This window comes from Lissotriton helveticus, chromosome 3_2 (genome assembly GCF_964261635.1).
Source record: "Lissotriton helveticus chromosome 3_2, aLisHel1.1, whole genome shotgun sequence".
NCBI classification, from domain to species: Eukaryota; Metazoa; Chordata; class Amphibia; order Caudata; family Salamandridae; genus Lissotriton; species Lissotriton helveticus.
The window spans coordinates 465,947,719-465,967,418 of NC_136062.1; the positions used below are offsets into that span (position 1 = coordinate 465,947,719).

Consider the following 19,700-nt stretch of genomic DNA (forward strand, 5'->3'; position numbering starts at 1 on the left):
TAATGTTGTTTTCTCTCTCTCTTTCTCGCTCTCACTCTCTGTGACATCATTTCTCTTTCTCTCTTAAACTTATAGACACTGCTGTCTGCTTGGACGTGTAGAAGAATTGTTGAAAATAAGTTGTGAATTCAACTGGCTGAAGTGTTTGGCCGCAAGGTTTATATAACGGTAAGCACAGAGGCCTAGATCTACAAAGCCTTCATAGCAATGCATTAGAAATAAGTCGGCATAATGGGCGTCAGTAACGCAGTAGGCACTTCCATATAGACACCACTTGAACGTGGCACTATAACAAGTGAAATGTACCAGGTACACTGCACTCCTAAAACTGTAGAGTTACCTTTATTTGTGAAAGCAGAGAGGGCCATAATATTAAGGTTGGGCGATATAGTATCGCCACTTTATCGGCAGGAAACTGCCGCTAAAGTGGCAATAATGGGCTTGATAATATGCTCTATGGAATTCCAATCGAAGCTCATGTTAGATGTGAAGGACATCTAACATGAGCTTCGATTGGAATTCCATTGAGCATATTATCAAGCCCATTATCGCCACTTTAGCGGCAGTTTCTTGCCAATAAAGTGGCGATAATGTTATCGCCCACGCTTGATAATATGGCCCAGAGTGCGTAGTGTACAGCAGCTTCTCTGTAAAATCTATAATTACCTCTGAGCAGTGACAACAGATAGGTTACAACAGTCTGACAAACAGATCCACAACCTTATTACGCCACTTTTGAGTCACTTTTAACATGTGTAAAGTGACGCATGGAGCTTGTAAATCTGACTTTTCAAGAAAAAATCTCAACTCCAGACTCTGCGACACAATTTTATTTTTTTTATATTTCTTTTTATTGAAAAATTTTATAGAAACAGCAAGGCAGAGAAATATATTACATACAGTACCGATTCCAAGACTGGGAAGGAAAAGCAATACAAAGAAATCAGCAGCCAATGTAGGAGAGGGGGAGGGGGGGAGGGCAGGGCAAAGTTAAAGCATATACAGTATAGTAAGTGGAATGCAGGGTTAGGGGGAAAGTGGGACATCTGGGACATCCACAACAGGAGGCGTACATATATTGCCACTGTGGTAAATAAATAAATAATACCCTATTTTTGACTAGGCTTATAGCATAACAGATAGCTCAATAAAAATAAGAGTCAAGATTCGAGGTAGTAGGAGTTTCTGCAGGTTTATTACAGCATAAGGACAGGATCAGGACAACCTGCATAGGATGACCCAGCAGCTGCTGGGGCTAGGTCTGGGATGAGCGCGCTAACTTTTAATAACAATACATCAACTTATATACATAGCGCAAACACATAGCATTACATTGCAGTAGGCGTAGCAGTGGGTGGAGCAGAAGGCGTGACGCGTAGCAGTCGCGAGAGATAACAGTAAAAGTAGGTGTAACTGGGAGTATACATAGACATGTGATGCAAACGTAACAGAATATGTCATGAATGGGCGGAAACATAGGAGGGGGCTACCTAAGGAGCCGGGACCTCTAACCTAATGGTGCGCGAAAACTGGCAATGACGTGTTACTAGGAGAAGCTGGGGGCTACGAACTCTGTGCTAGGAGCAGAGACTAGAGTCTGGAGGGTCGGAGCGACATGTACCTAAACCCTATCTGATGTTTAGGGAACATGTTGATATAAACTAGAAGTCATGAGGGGAAAAGCTAACTTGATTCTAAGACTCTAAGACTGGACCATGCATTATTCTTCATGTAGTGCGTGATGAAGAATACTAAATGACCATTAAATACAGTATTTCTCTAACATGGAGACGAGAAGGCTAGACAATGACGAAAACTATTGATGCAGTTCAGTAGCTCAGGAATGCAGAGAAGGAGGACTGAACTGATAGCTGGAATCATAACATATTTTTGGCAGACTCAGAGGCAGAGCCGAGCTGCACCGGGCACTGCGAGGCAGGACGTAAGTGAAAGGTCGAGGATACAGGAGGGGGCTGTACTGCTCCTCAGCGAGGCTTTCAGGAGACAGGAGCTGAATCTGATGTCCGGGCCCTTTTGAGGCCTGGAAACGGGGACTTTATAATGGAATAACGTGCACACTGGGAAACGTGGCAACATAACTTTACATAGGCCTGATATTCGTAGTATTCACGAGGACTGGAAACTAACATACCAGAGGTGGACACAACTGGAATTGCGTCATTAATCGGGCATGGGGAATAACATATGCATATTGGTCATGCACACATAACATATGATGGATGAGGCGTAGGGACACAGAACATGGCAAAATTTACTTTTCCACATTCCCTCCTTGTCACTACGTTTCCATCAGGAAACATCAATTTTCATGATACCGTCTATCATTTCATACAGTACCATTTGCTCGTCTCGAATTATCCTGGAACGGGACTTAGAACGGGGCTTGGGACTAGGAATACAAGAGGTAGCACACATGCTGCAAATCGCAGGGCCACATTGTATACAGAGGCAGCAGCTAAATATGATCGCTACTGCTATACTTAGAAAGGACAGGACTTTCCATCCCCAGGCGGAAATTATATTCCAGAACCAACCGGACCATGTCCAGGTGCCTGGATCTTGGTGTAACAGATGGGCAATTTTATGGAGTCTGGTTATAGCTGAATAAACAGACGGCGCGTTATTTGGAATGAAAATGCAGCAACTAGATCCGATGACTCTACAGGCCCCGCCCCTATCGGCCAGTATGACGTCAAGGACGAGACGATTTTGCAAAACGACAAATCTCATAGCAGATTGTTCTTCGGTTAGGTTACCTAGAGCAGAGGCAGTCTCATTTACTACAGCTTCAAGGGTTCTTGTTAACCTACGGATCAGTTTACTATTCTGGACAGGTCCTACAAAGAAGAAGAAGCCTTTATTGAAATCTGTATACTGTTCTAGAGTAGTTTCAGTATAATCGACAATTGGGGACTCCCTTCTATGTCTAATGTGTACTAGATGTGTGTTTCTGTGATAATCAGATGGGGCTAGGAAAACAGGTGGCAGTAGGAAAGCAATGTAACAGGTTCCCTCCCAATCGAGGGGCAGACGGACATATGCAGTTTGACCACAAATAAAATAAGAATGGCGTGAAGCTTTAAAAATAGATTTCCTACTGTTACTATACTTGATAACAGTAGTACATTCACTATGTCCTACGTGTACAGAACCGTAATTGCGGACACATAATTCGCCTTTGACAGGTAGTACTGAAATAGCAGGTAAGTCTAGAGTAGGATCAGACTGAACATTCAGGACCATGAAATTCGACGAATAATTACCCAAATTATATACTTCGTTTTCTAGATCTAAACCTGTTCTGTGGGGGAGACCTTGCTTGTCTGGGAAACATGTGCTGTTAAGAAAAGACATATCTGTTAAGGATGACGTTAACGTGGACCATGCTCCACACGAACCATTGTGTGAGAATGGATAAGGAAAGAGTGGCAGAACCCCCTTCGGTGTCTGGAAAGGGGGGAGTCGACCACACACCCAACAATTTGTGGCATTGCTGGTCTGGTGTGAATAATGTAACATACGGATGAAAGAATTGTTGCGCATAGCGAGGCGGTAAGAATATTCGTGAGGAGGCAGATCACTAAACGTGTGCTCTACTGTAGCATTAGCAGACATATTTACATGAGGAACTGGAAAATACAGATAGAACGCATAGCTGGTGCAGGAAATCATTATGCTGATGAATAATACGAAACTCAGAAAAACGATACATCTGATTGAATTTTGACTGACTCTCTCACTATGGGGGTCTATTTTATACATGTCAGAAACAGTCTAACCGTTTCACCTAGGGGAGGACTTATACAATCAAACTGACTGACTTATTTTACTAGACCTGAGCTTTAACTTATACTCCTGTTGCGGAGTTTTCTCTAACAAGGGAGGGGTTGTAATAATGTCTTGTGCGGGACAGTCCTTTAAAACAATGTCTTGGCAGTTTTTAGAATCTTGGGAATCCTTGGAAATGTTTTTGGAGACGGGTTTCAATCCATTGAAAAGTTTTACATGAGAAAGATGGACCCACCCCTTCCTGCCTTCCAACTTGACGGCAGTACGGGTGGTCAAGAGGACCTGACGTGGCTCCTTCCAACGTGGTTCCAGCGGACTTGATCTGTCAAAATTTCTGATCATCACCAAGGAGCCTGGAACGATCTCGTGCGGTGCCACCTCGGTATTATCTGGAAATGCGGCGGCAACCTGTGAACGACATGAGTTGAGGGCAGACATCAAGGAAGCTAGGTAATCTGTCAGCATATTACATGAAACATCGGTAATACTTCGGGGTCTAGGAGTACCCCACATGTTAGGGGGGCGGCCGAATACGACCTCGTACGGGGACAGACCTGATCTAGAATGTGCGACCATGCGCATATAAAACAAAGCGACTGGCAGAGCTACTAGCCAGTCCACACCTTTGTCTTTACAGACTTTTGCAATACGGATTTTCAGGGTCTGATTATGTCTCTCTACGAGACCGGCTGCTTCAGGATGGCGTACACAATGAAACTTCCACTGGTACCCTAACAAAAGGGAAACGTGCTTCATTAACTCTGAGGAGAATGGCTGACCGTTATCAGAATATACGACTCTAGGGAGTCCATACCTAGGGAAAAATTCACGAACCAACTGCTTGGCAGTGGTCGCGGCTGTGTAATCTGGGACTGGATATGCCTCTGTCCACCTGGACAAAGCGCATACAACTACAAGGACATACTTGAAACCTCGACATCGCTCCATCTGAATATAATCCATCTGGAGGACCTCAAAAGGGTGGTCAGGGGGCTGGAAACCACCTTGTTCCACCGGGACACTTTTACCTGGATTAAACTGACAACATATCATACAGGTACGGACTTTCTGTTTGGCTGCAGCTCGTAAATGCTTGTTGAACCAAATGTTCTGGATACTATCTAACATAGCTTTTTCTCCTAAATGTACTGGACTATGTGCGGTATTGATAATGACTTGAACCACAGAATCGGGGAGAAACCATGTGGCTCTACCCTTCGTTAACCATCCTTGATCTGTCTGGACCCCTCCTTGTTCAGACCATTTCTTGATTTCATCGGGAGTAGCGTGTAACTGGATATCTATGACATCCTGAGTAGGGTCCTTAACTGTCATGCATATAATCGGATCTGGAGTATGTGTCAGGTTAACTGGAATGTCTGGAGTCTGTGCTGTAAGCTTGGCTGTGCGGTCTGCTAGATCATTACCTTAAGAAATAATGTCTGTAACTTTCGTATGTGCTTTGCATTTCATGATAGCAATAGATGTCGGTAAATGTATGGCATCTAACAGGGCTTGAATAAGGAGACCATGCTGAATCTTGGTTCCATGAGAAGTCATGAAACCTCTCTCCTGCCAGAGCACTCCGAAGTCGTGTACAACTCCGAATGCGTAACGTGAATCTGTGTAAACATTAACTTTCAGGTTCTTGGCATGTATACAGGCTTGTGTCAGAGCGACTAGCTCTGCTGCTTGAGCGGACAGGGTGTCAATACGGTGTGTCTCGATAACTTCAGTGTCAGTAGTCACTGCATACGCGGCGACTAGTTCTCCTGTACTAGTTCTCATACATGAACCATCCACATAAAGTGTCAGGTCGGGATCTGGTAACGGAATGTCTGTCAGGTCTTGTCTTGGCTTTGTCATAATGTTAACTACTTCCACACAGTCATGTGGGTCAGGGTTCAAACTGACTGATGGTAACAGTGTAGCAGGATTCAGGACGTTGCAGCGTCTGATTTCTATGTGTGGCTGGAACAGTGTCAATTCATAACCTGTTAAACGTGCAATTGTCAAGTGCTGAGTTTGTGTTCGGTTTAAAAGAACTTCTACTGAATATGGGACTTGTACTGTCAGGGAATGTCCTAAAACTATGGAATCACTTTGTCTGATAGCTAGTGCTGTGGCTGCAACTGACTTGAGGCACGCAGGCAACGCCTGGGCGACTGGATCTAATGTGCTCGAAAAATAAGCACAGGGCTTGTATTGTCCTGCTTGATCTTGTGTAAGAACAGATAATGCTGTACCTTCGCGTTCAGTAACGAAAAGTGTAAAAGGCTTACTGTAGTTCGGTGTAGCTAGAACTGGAGCTTGACATAGGGCTTTCTTTAACTCGTTGAAACTAAGTGTATGGTCAGATGTCCAAGGGAGGACAGTCGATACGGCTGCCTCCTGTGTTGTTAACTGTATCAGTGGCTTGGCGAGAAAGGCATACTGGGGAATCCATTGTCTACAATAAGAAGTAAGGCCGATAAAGGCACGTACCTCCTTCTGGGTTCTGGGCTGGGGAAGACTCGCTATTAACTGGATACGGTCGGGTGTCAACTGCCTACCCCTCTTGGACAGCAAGTGTCCTAAGTATACCACTTGCTGGACACAGAATTGAAGCTTCGAAGGTGACACCTTGTGCCCCATCTCGGCTAGAAAATACAGGACTGTAAGTGATGCTCGCTCGCAAGCACGTTCAGAACGGGCTGTGATCAGTAGATCATCGACATACTGGAGCAGGGCAGTGTCAGTTGGCATGTGAATGTTGTCTAGTTGTCTCTTAAGTGCTTGACTGTAAATACTAGGACTTTCTGTGAAACCTTGAGGAGCGCGTGTAAACATATAGCTCCTTCCATTTAAACAAAATCCGAAAAGAAACTGGCTGTCTGGATGAATCGGAACACTGAAAAATGCATTTTTGAGGTCTATGACAGTGAAAAACATGGCTTCGGAATCAATGGCAGTTAACAGGGAAGAAATATCTGGGACAACTGGGTACTGAGGAATAATACATTTATTAAGCTCTCGTAAATCAATCACTAATCGATATACTGGGGGTGCATTTGGATCAGTACGTTTCATGACTGGAATGATCGGAGAATTACATACATTGGAGTCAGTTTCTACAACTACTCCTTGAGCCATGAGCTCATCAATAATTTTGGATAAGGCTGCTACAGCCTCAGGTGGCAATCTGTACTGTCTGATTCGGGGTAACACTACACCTGGTTTGAGAGTCACACGATGGGGTGTGATTTGCATGTAACCTACATCAGTTGGACCTCGCGCCCATAAATGCTGCGGAACATTAGACAATCTTGAATCAAAATCTCGTAATACATAGTGACCCTTAAAGTCACGTAGGAACAGACGTATTCCCTCTGGGGAACAGCAAATAACTGCACCTAATTCTTTCAGTGTCTTAATGCCTAACAGATTTTCTGGACATGACTTAGTAAGTAACAGATCAGTAGTGCGGGACAATGGACCTACTTCTAGGGTAACTGGCTTTGATATCTCATTAACTATTGGCTTTCCTGAAAATCCAAGGGAAACATTTCTTGAGCCTGAGAGCGGAGCCCCTGGAACTTCGGCATGACTAATTGTGGTCCTACTTGCCCCTGTATCGATCAAAAACTTTCTGTCTTTCCCTAATACTTGACTGTGAACATAGGGACCTTCTTGGTCTACAGGTATCTCGATGAGAGGCAAGCCTACCTCCCTCTCTAGGCTGTTTCATGAATATGGCTGATACTCTGGATACTCGGACTGTGCATACTGGTACATCTGTGATGTGACGTGCTGTGTTGCAGCAATAGGCTGCGGTACTGGAACTGTCTGTTGTGCATTCTGTGGCTGAGGAATCTGTGAAACTTGTTCTTGTCTAGGCGGACGTGGTCTTTCTTTAGTCTTACCAGTAGCTATGTTATGTTTCAGAACTGCACACTCGTTTATAAAATGACCTGGCTGTTTACAATAATTGCAGTTCCCTTTAACGGGAGCTGCAGGATGATTGGCTTGATTTGGACCCCTCTTCTGACTGTCTTGAGGAACAGATTGTGCAACTAGCACTTTCATTTTCGTGTCTTTCATACGTTTTCTTTCGTGTTCTTGCTCTTCTCTGATTCTATTCTGGTGGTACTGGAGCATCTGGAGCATCTGGGACGGAGTATTTGCTTGCCAGGTGCTTTCGACTTTCAAAACTCGATTTTTAATTTGTGGACTTGAATTCTCGACTAATTTGGTAACGAAAAGGTGAGGGTATGACTCACTACTTGTCTTGAGACCACTGTTAATACTGAAACATTTCTCAAATCTAGAATAAAAATCACTAATATCTTCATCTTGTTTCTGTTTACAGGCTGAGATTGCATCCCAGTCTTCTTTTCTCGTTGTCAATAATCTGGGTAAAACTTGAATCAATAATTCTGGTAATTCTTTACATTTATCTCCAAGACCGGTACCTGGTACTCGTGCCTTGTCTTCAGCTTCTAGAGCTGTCCAATCGATCTTTTTCTCTCCCACCTCCCATTCTTTTTCCTTTAACTTTTCATACACCCCTGCGGGCAGCAGGACTTTTAACATTTTAATGATATCTGGGTAAGTGTATTCTCCCATACGGAGCATGTCTTTTAATTCTCTATGGAACCCTGCTGGATCCTTGTCATGACAGGGAATTAATTTCTTCATTTCAAGAAGTTCCATCTTTGAAATCGGAGTGTATACAAACACTCGTTGCATTTCGCCACCCGCCCCTTGGACTGGGTGGACTTCTCGTAACGGATTCTGTCTGTCTATGTAGAATGGCTTATTTTCTGGGGGTGAGACATGAACAAAATGCGGGTTCAGGAACGTTCTATATTTGTGGCGCTGTTCTAGAATGACACTAATTAAATCGGTACCTAGACCTCTCCATCTATACTGGAGTAACTCGTTCAGGATATCGTGTAACGGACCTGGATCAGAATGTTGACCCTCATACAAAGTAATGAGGTACTGGATCATATACATACCCACCAGTCGTTGCTCGGCTGGGGGCAGTTTCAGAAACATTTGTGCCACTATTTCGTCTGGAAAAGTGGTAGAATCAGTAATCCATCGGACTGCTGATCGGGCTAGTTCTTGTTCATGCATGGTACTTAACTCACTGTAACCGATTCGTGATTTCAGAATGTGATCGGTAGCTTGAAATACTTGTTCTAGAGAACCTTGTTCTGGTGCTGGATGATGAAAAATAGACTTGTGTTCCAGACGTAAATGGCGATCTGGAAATCTAGATTTTCCTACATACGCTATTCTGGCGGAATTCTCGTCCTCTTCTTCAGGATCAGAGATACTTTCTTTCTCGCTTACTTGTGCTGCTTTACGCTGTTCGTGTAACCTTATTATTTCTTTACGAATTTTCTTGTACATACTCTCCATGGCACCGACGGTCTTGTGCTTACCCTCGGCTATATTATCACTCCACCTTGTCAGGATTCTCATTTCGGCGGAATCTTTAGACGGGTAATCTTGTTCTCTTATTAGACAATTGATCAGGAACTTTAATATCATGAGCTGAATCTCGGCTTTCCTTTGAGACATAATCTCGCCAATACTTTCTGGATCATCCCCTGTACGGATGAAACGATATATTCTGTCTAGATCTTCTTTCATATTCGGTAAGGTGACTAGATACTCGGTCACCCTCCTTACACGTAAGGAATATAAAACCATATTATATTCGCCTGGGACTGGATCATAGACACATTCGTTAAGGGCTTGTCTGATTTCTGTGACAGACTTATTACTTTTAGGAGTACGCTGTGATGCTTGAGCATGTAATTCGAGTGCTGATAAACGTTTGTGTGGCGGTGGGGTTTGAGGAGTAGCTCCTCCTGCGGCCCCTAGACTGGAGTCGTCTACTGAGGCTCTACGTCCTGGCAGAGTGGGAAATGGAACTGTAGGCTGGACCGGGGGTACCGTAACAGGTACTCCGGTGTCTGGAGGAGCGGGAAGTGCCTGATTTGCAGGGACTGGCGGAGCGCGAACAGGATTTGCATATTCGGGGACTGTGTCGTCCAAATAGGACGAAATAAAAATATCAGCTGCGGTCGGTTTATGACGTAGCTTGGTCGGAACTAATGGTGGCGGGAAATTACTGGATGCCTCTGGGGTCGCTTTTGGCAAGCCCTCGGCAAGAAGAGGATACATACCCTTAATGAGGGCATGCCTCTGTCTGTCTGACTGTTCGGCTTTGACTTGTTCACCTATCTCGATTAATTCTCTTTCTTGGGCTCGTTCTTGGGATTCTCTACTTAACTCTGACTTTCTGACTTCCTTTTCCGTTCTTTTATGAGCTTCCTTACGCCATAACTCGATGGCATCTTTCTGTGACTGTCTGGCTTTCTTTTTCCATAATGCTTCTTCTACTCGCATGATACATTCGGCATCCCATGTACCCGATACGGGCCATCTATACTTTTCTTCTAACTGTTTGGTATACTCTACCCATAAATCTAGATACATTATGGCGCTTATGCCATGTTTCTGATACATAAAGTGACCTGGACTGTCCCTAGGCGGGACAGGAACTGCTTCCTCTAATAAACCCTTTCTAGTTTTTAACTGACGTAACTTGGAAAAGAGCGGCATTCTAAACTTGAATCGGAACACAATACAATACACGAAAAACAATAACAATTGGGAAAACAATTCAGGCATACCATGACATTGGAAATACATTAAACAATATCATAACATAACAGTTCGAACAGAATACTACCTGAAAATACTGAAAACAGAAACAGAACAGAATTCTCGAGAACGGAACAGACTAGAGTTACTGGATGCACTGCTGTAACAGTACGGAACATACCGGTCCCATAAAGGAACGCATCAAGACCCGTATCCACCTAGGTGAACACTTCGTTTGTGGGCTTGGGTACCACCAACCCACGGACCAGGAGTCAATTTAGACTGACCCTGTCTAGATACTACCCCAGCAATGGTACTCACCGGGCAGCACGGAACGGAAAGCCTCGGACGGGACTGGACTGCTATGACGACGGACTTCGGACTTCGGACTTCAGTTACGGGTGGGCCTCCGGATACCTCGGACCTTGGACTCTCGGCTTGGGCTCTGGTCGGGACTCGCCGCGTTCCTCCACCGTCTCGTTCGGATGCTGGACCGCCTCCTCCGTCTCCTCCGTGGGCCTGAGGGATACTTGAAGCAGAAATATCTGCACTTGGCCGGTATGGTTCCGTCACGGCTGCAGAGGGTCAGGGGGTCGGCGTGGCTTCACCGACGCGTGGGGAAAGGGCAAGTCCCTGTTCGGGCGCCATTATGTGGTAAATAAATAAATAATACCCTATTTTTGACTAGGCTTATAGCATAACAGATAGCTCAATAAAAATAAGAGTCAAGATTCGAGGTAGTAGGAGTTTCTGCAGGTTTATTACAGCATAAGGACAGGATCAGGACAACCTGCATAGGATGACCCAGCAGCTGCTGGGGCTAGGTCTGGGATGAGCGCGCTAACTTTTAATAACAATACATCAACTTATATACATAGCGCAAACACATAGCATTACATTGCAGTAGGCGTAGCAGTGGGTGGAGCAGAAGGCGTGACGCGTAGCAGTCGCGAGAGATAACAGTAAAAGTAGGTGTAACTGGGAGTATACATAGACATGTGATGCAAACGTAACAGAATATGTCATGAATGGGCGGAAACATAGGAGGGGGCTACCTAAGGAGCCGGGACCTCTAACCTAATGGTGCGCGAAAACTGGCAATGACGTGTTACTAGGAGAAGCTGGGGGCTACGAACTCTATGCTAGGAGCAGAGACTAGAGTCTGGAGGGTCGGAGCGACATGTACCTAAACCCTATCTGGTATCTGATGTTTAGGGAACATGTTGATATAAACTAGAAGTCATGAGGGGAAAAGCTAACTTGATTCTAAGACTCTAAGACTGGACCATGCATTATTCTTCATGTAGTGCGTGATGAAGAATACTAAATGACCATTAAATACAGTATTTCTCTAACATGGAGACGAGAAGGCTAGACAATGACGAAAACTATTGATGCAGTTCAGTAGCTCAGGAATGCAGAGAAGGAGGACTGAACTGATAGCTGGAATCATAACATATTTTTGGCAGACTCAGAGGCAGAGCCGAGCTGCACCGGGCACTGCGAGGCAGGACGTAAGTGAAAGGTCGAGGATACAGGAGGGGGCTGTACTGCTCCTCAGCGAGGCTTTCAGGAGACAGGAGCTGAATCTGATGTCCGGGCCCTTTTGAGGCCTGGAAACGGGGACTTTATAATGGAATAACGTGCACACTGGGAAACGTGGCAACATAACTTTACATAGGCCTGATATTCGTAGTATTCACGAGGACTGGAAACTAACATACCAGAGGTGGACACAACTGGAATTGCGTCATTAATCGGGCATGGGGAATAACATATGCATATTGGTCATGCACACATAACATATGATGGATGAGGCGTAGGGACACAGAACATGGCAAAATTTACTTTTCCACACCACGGTAGTTATTCCAGGGTCCCCACACTCTACACCATTTCCGGGGTCGGCCCGGGCCAAGTACACAGTCTTCTCCCTGAACATGCACCAGTCCATGTTTTCCTTCCATGCCGCGACCGTAGGCGGCCTCGGGGATCCCCACAATTGAGCAATATCTCTCTTAGCAATCATGGCCCCCAGGGTCACCCACTGAGTCTGCGCTATGTTGTGATCCGTAGGTTCCCAAACATTCAATAAACAGCGTCTAGCCTCCGGCAAGAGGGCAATCCCCATCACCACATTCATTACCTCATGTACGTTGCTCCAGAAGGTCGCGATCTCACGACATTCCCAGATAATATGGAGGAATGTCCCCACCTGCCCACATCCTCGCTTACACAGACCATCCTCAGAAAAATCCATGTGAACCAAACGAGGGCCCGTGACATAAATCCTATGCAGAATATTAAGTTGAACCAACCGGAGTCGAGCTGGGATTGCGACCTCCTTTGGAGAAGAGATCACAGATTGCCAGTCCTAGTCATCCAGTTCAAGACCGTCATAGGTCCACAAGTCTCGAAGATTCAATAGGAGGTCTGATCTATCATTGATTAGTTTTTTATAGACCAGGGAGATGGTGCTATCAGGCACATAGCCATCCAACAATCTATCTTCAAGTGGAGACGACTCAGGAATTACCTCCCCGACCGGGAAAACAGACCTCAAAGCATGGCGAACCTGGATATAACGGAAGTATTCCGAGTTATTTAAGTCAAACTCCTCCCGCAACGACCTGACCCTTTACCCAGAGGTCCCCCACCTTACTAATACCAATGAGGTCCCATTTATCGCACCCCTTGGTATTCCACAGTTTGCCAAGTTTATCTGAACCAAATAGCGGGGTCGCCCGAGTCAAACGATCCGTCCATCCCGTCGCGCTAGTCGCGTCCTGTCACAGGCGTACTGCAATCCTCGTAGGTCCCGACAAAGCCTTGACCACCGATTTAGAGTATAGTGCCTATAATAGTTGCCACCCGGCAGAAGCCACCTATCCATGGCGAAGGCGGGGTTCAAGTCGTGACCATACATGCCGTGATTAATCGCTCCCAACTGGGTCTCCCAATAGTATCGCTTTATATCCGAGAGAGCAATACCCCCATCGTACCACGGGAGTGTCAACTTAGCGAGGGAGATACGAGGTCTACCGTCCCATATCAATTTCCTTTGAAGGTCCTCAATTGCCCGAAAATAACTGGCGGGAACAATATCGAAAGTATTCTGAAGAGCATAGAGAAAACGAGGTAAAGACATCATTTTGAAAAGGGCAGCACGACCAAGCGGTGAAAGTGGAAGCTTACGCCAACCCGCAACATCTTGCTTCAATCTAGACAAGGGCGGACAAGGGCGGAATGAGATTCCGCTCGTACCGAACTGCAGGGTCCAATGAAATATGAATACCGAGGTATTTAAATCCAGTTTGCGCAATCTGAATGGGACAGTTGCGTGGGAGAAGAGGGACGTCGCCCGAAAGGACGTATAAATAGGATTTTGTCCAATTAATAATGAGGCCTGAGTTCCTACCGAATGAGTTCATGACATCGCATAATACTATCAAAGATTTTCGTGGCGAAGTCAGATATAGTAAAATATCGTCCGCATAAAGCGAGATACGATCTTCGAATTCAGAGGACCATCAAATACCCTTCATCGATGGCTCCCACCGGATCCACGCCGCGAGGGGCTTGAGGGCCAAAGCGAACAGGAGAGGCGACAAGGGACAGCCCTGACGCGTCCCCCTCTCGAGACCAAATGGAGTTGAGACGCGGCCATTAACAATAATTTGCGCGAGGGGGTCTTCGTAGAGGAACCTAACCCAACCAATAAAACCTGGTCCAAACCCAAACTTAGCCAACGCGGCTCATAAGTATGACCATTCCACTGTATCAAAGGCAATCGTGGCATCCAATGGCGCCAAGATGGCCGGCTCAAGCAACGTCGATGCTCTCGCGAGAACACCGTGCAGGCGCCGGAGATTTAGGGCGGTGTTCCTATGTGGGATGAAACTGGATTGATCCGGATGTATCAGCTCACCAATAATAGTGATCGATCTATAGCCAGGACCTTTGCCAGAATCTTAGATTCGGCGTTCAATAGGGAAATGGGACGATACAACGCACACTTGTCTATGGGCTTCCCCTCCTTGTGAATCACCACAATGGTCGCTATCGCTGATCACGGGGGAGAAAGCCACACTCCGGAGACTCCAAAAACATATCTCGCAGATAGGGAGCAATGTTATCAGGTTTCAGGTTGTAGAGTTCAATAGGTAGACCCATTGCTTTCCCCGAACGCAGGGAGCGAATTGCTAAAGCCACCTCATCAGCTGTTATTGCAGCATCCATTTGTTCCCTATCAACGTCAGAGTCGCGGCAAGGATATATCCCGTAACCAGAGATGCGAGTCCTCCTCCGGTCTATCCGAGACAGAGGAGTACACCGCCTGGAAATGATCCGCGAACTGCTGAACGATCTCTTTAGGGTCGGAAACCCGAGCACCACCAGCCGTCTCGATCACAGGTACCACCCGACTTGCTCTATCCTTCTTCTTATCCAACCACGCAATTAATTTACCAGCCTTATCCCCCACATCATATAGGCGTCCCTGCTGCTCTCTACTCATGACCAAAGCCCTGTAGTCAAGTTGTTTCAGTCGTAATACATGCATCGCCGCACGGGTTACCCCCCGTTCCAGATCAAGCTCCAAGTCGGCTATCTCCGTCTCGATCTGGACTACTTCCTCATCCTTCTGTTTTTTAACACTCGCGATTAATGACAGGGCCTGACCCCTAAGGACGGTCTTAAAAGCCTTCCAAAGAGATACGGCCGAGGAAACCGAGCCCTTGCTCTCCGAGAAATACTGGTCAAGGGATTTTACCAAGGCCATCCGACTTTTGAGGTTTCGGAAGTACCAGGGGTTGATCGGGGCCACCCGGCCCTCTGTCTCAGAGCCCAGTTCCATCCGCAACCACAAAGGAGTGATCGGAAATACCACGGGCCAAATGGCTAACCTCGGTGACGGAGAGGGCCCTGCGCCGCCGGTACCAATACATAGTCAATTCTGTAAAGGCTACCGTGCACACCAGAATGGAAAGTATACTGCTGCTGTGCTGGGTGCAACATTCTCCAACAATCAACCAGACCCAGGGTATCAAGGAAATCAGATAGCCAGGTGTGTGCACTTCTCAGATCCCTGGGTGGGTGCCGATCCATCACACCAGAAACCACCGCATTAAAGTCACCACCCATGAGCAGTGATCCCTCAGGGAGCGCTTGGAGAACCTGCCCCAAGTCCGCAAAAGTAGTTGACTGCAGACCAGGGGGAACATACACAGATACCAGGGAAATAGTTCGGCCCTCCAACCTACCCGTAAGAGCAACATAGCGTCCTCTATCGTCGAGGACCGTGGAGTCAATTTCAAGTGGGAGGGAAGTCTTGATCAGGACGCCCACTCCTCTGGAGCCAGAGGAGAACCCGGCATGTGCAGCCAATTGGTATCCCCTCCTGTTCATAGCACGACAGGTATTGCCAATCAAGTGCGTCTCCTGAAGGAGGACCACATCCGGGGAGAGACGCATCAACAGTTGCAACACGACACTACATTTTATTCCATCTCCCAGCCCATTTATATTCCAACTCATCAAGTTCAGCCCTCTACCCCCCATCCCGAAAAAGAAAGAGGATCCAACCCCGGGCAGAATACAGCACCTTGTTCTAACTAGACATAGATACATTGCCTTGCAGAGAAACACTTACAAAACCTCCCAATCCCCCCAGCAACATCCCAATACAACACCCCCCACCCTGCACCCCTGTGTAGTACTAGAAAACCACCCAAACTTGCAGTGTGCCTGTCTCCCCCCCCCCCCCCCATCTAACTAAGCTACCAGAAGAAACAGAGGACGACGTAGACCCGCTACTGACCCCACAACCCCCAGAATGTAAATCGAGTCAATTGTCAGGAGTATTGGAACACAGTTCGAGGCCAGGAGACCATCTGCCGGCATCTATTCCTGTTCTGTTGGTCCTCCCTCCGCTCCAGCAGTCTATTTCTCCGATGGAGGCTGATTCGATAGAGAGTCAAGCCAGTCTGCCACGACCTCCGGACGATCGAAAAAATAGGTTCGCTCCGCATGTTCAATACGCAACTTGGCCGGAAAAAGCATGGCATATTTGAGGCCCATGTCTCGCAATCGTCTCTTCACACCCATGAAGCCAAGTCTTTGCCTCTGGACAGATTGGGTGAAGTCCGGATAGAAGCTGACAGTGGTGTTTTCAAGCTTTGTAGGGCCACCCATCCGTGAGGCCTGTAGGACAGCGTCTCTGTCTCGAAAATTGAGGATTCTGGCTAGTATAGGCCGCTGCGGGGCTCCTACCTTCGGTGGGCCACCGGAACTCTGTGGGCACGCTCGATCGAAAAGAAATTACTCAGCCCCTTAGGTGCAAGATGGCGGGTAATTAAGTCCACTACAAAGAGGTCAACTGCCGGATCCTCTGCTTTTTCTGGGACCCCTATGATACGGACATTGTTCCGCCGAGCCCGCCCTTCATAATCCTCGAGACGACGCATAATGAGATCGCTATTGGTCTCCAAGCGACGGACATCTGTTTGCAGCTCAGTGACATCCCCCGTTAGACTGGATGTCTTTATGTCCAAAGATTTAACTTTCATTAGTTTTGCCCAGATCTGCACGGATCAGATTGACATCAATCGCCACAGTGTTTGAGTGCGAGAGCCTCAATTTGTTGCCCTAATGAAGACTTGATTCCATCAATTGCGGCCATGACATCTTGCAAGGTCGGTTCGATCGCCGATGTTGGCGGCTCCCTAATGCCAGCTCCACCGGGAGAACCCTTAACCTGGGTATAGCGATCCATACTGTTAGATTGAGTAGAGCCCCCCGCCGAGTGTTCTTAGGTTTCAGCCTGTCACCCTCCGGTTTTCCCGTCATTAGCGGAGATGGGCCAGCTGTGTTAGATGAAATAAGGCAGGAAAAATGGCGATCCTTGGTCTCCTCGGGCGAAAACAGCCCCAGTCAGAGGGCAAAAGTTCTCCAAATCCCGCCAAAAACAGTCAGAATCACATTCGTGGGTGACCAGGCAGCTGTCGGTGGGCACAGGGGTAGGCTCGTTTCCAGTCACAGATCACTCTGAAGTCAAAACCTAAAGCGAAACCAATCGGACCAGTCGTGCCGATCCCCTCAGGCCGATGTTGTTCAACTACAGCTCCGGTAGCATGGCCACTCTACAGCCAGGCATCACGAAGGCATAGACCACAATCTTCAAGGTGCCGTAACTCTGGCTCCCGGTGTCCGATTAAAAATCGGAGTGCAGATTTCGCCTCACGCGTGGTTCATCTTCAAGAAGACATCTATAAAAAACAGGATATAAGACCGGATAAGTGCGGGAGGTTGCGAGGGTCTCGGGAGCCCTAAGCTCACGCGGCCATCTTGGTTGCGCGCGAAGCTCCTCCTTGCGACACAATTTTAATGTTGTTTTCTCTCTCTTTCTCTCTCTCACTCTCTGTGACATCATTTCTCTTTCTCTCTTAAACTTATAGAAACTGCTGTCTGCTTGGACGTGTAGAAGAAATGTTGAAAATAAGTTGTGTATTCACCTGGCTGAAGTGTTTTGCTGCAAGGTTTATACAACAGTAAGCACAGAGGCCTAGATCTACAAAGCCTTCATAGCAATGCATTAGAAATAAGTCGGCATACCGGGCGTCAGTAACGCAGTAGGCACTTCCATATAGACACCACTTGAACGCGCCATTATAACAGAACTTAAATGTACAAGGCACACTGCACACGTAAAACCTCAGAGGTACCAAAACTTGTAATGCTTCAGCTCATTTACTCACATCTACATAATTCTAAACTCTAATATTCTTTTTTTGTTTTGCAGATTACCAATCGGACATCTTTTGGAGTCCATTTAACAATTTGTTTATAATATTGTTTGTTGTTATTTTTCTAGTTGCTTCTAATATAGGCATAATTAAGTTTCGTTTACATTTATTGTTTTAATAAAAGTTAATACAAAAAAACTGCATACTTTTATTTTGTGGGGGAGGGGTATGACGGTCCACAATAAAAATAATGTTGAAATACTCTAGTAAGATATTCAAGACTAGGATTGAAAACTACAGATATAATAAAAATAACAGTGAAAAACTACTAATGGCGGTGGACGGAGTACGTAATCAACGTTTGGCGCCTCGGCACTACCTTTCAAATAAATATAGAAAAAATATGATTATTAATATATTACAAAAGAACAGCAGCAGATGACACACACGACCCGAGAAAAGGAAGCGACAAATGTACTACCTGAAATAAAGAAAGGTTTGCTTGTTGAACTTGAAAAAAAGAAAAAAATGTGGGCTTCGAAACGAGGCTGCGCATGCGTAGAGAGTACAACTGCTACACAAAAAAAGGAAAGTTTTACATACTATCATTGAAATAAAGGGGCATAACAAAAGGCGATACATTATCGCCGCTTTTGTCGGCAGGAAACTGCAGATAAAGCGGCAATAATGGGCTTGATAATAGGCCCTTGTAAATTCCCATAGCAGCCCAGGTTCTGATGTTAACCAGGGCTGCTTTGGGAATTCACAAGGGCATATTATCAAGCCCATTATTGCCCCTTTATCGGCAGTTTCCTGCCGATAAAAGCGGCGATATTGTATCGCCTTTTGTTGATAATATGGCCCATTGCTCTTTTTTTGACCAGTAAATTAAGGTGCATATTATCAAAGCCGGTGTTAAAATTATCGCTGTTTTATTGGCAGGAGACTGTCAATAAAACGGCGATAATGAGCTTGATAATCCGGCCTTGTTATTTCCCATGGAAGCCCATGTTAACACCAGAACATACGGTTCTATGGAAATTAACAAGGACGTATTATCAAGCCCACCCTCCCAACATTAATAAAAAACCCAGACAGTGCAGGTACCCAGAGCTGGAAGGTCATTTTACATATTACTACCCCAGAAAGGTGGCGTTCCCCGCGACGTGTACGGGGAGAGAGAGAAGGAGAGATCAAAACATATTTTTTTTTTTTTAAAAAGACCCGAGGGGTGCCGCTCCCCGAGACTGCGGGGAGTAGGGCCGTAACCCCCCCGCATACTTCAAAATAAAACCAGAAGAGTGCCGTTCCCCAGTGCTCGGGGCACCTTACAAGCCCCCATTATGCAAAAAAATTGACCCCGTAATTTGCCCCCCGGGACCTAATGAATAAAACGGACTTCTAGTTTTTTTTCACCTTTTCCACCGCGTACAAGTACTGCACGAGTACCCCGCCACTTTTTATTTTTTTTAAATAAAAATTGAG

General features: G+C 46.1%; 1 long non-coding RNA gene across 2 annotated transcripts in view; it reads left to right on the forward strand.

The window, feature by feature from the left end:
* The window catches only part of LOC144826064 (uncharacterized), a 478,318-nt gene that overhangs the window by 403,721 nt on the left and 54,897 nt on the right, over window positions 1–19,700 (forward strand). The gene's annotated exons all lie outside the window — the stretch shown is intronic.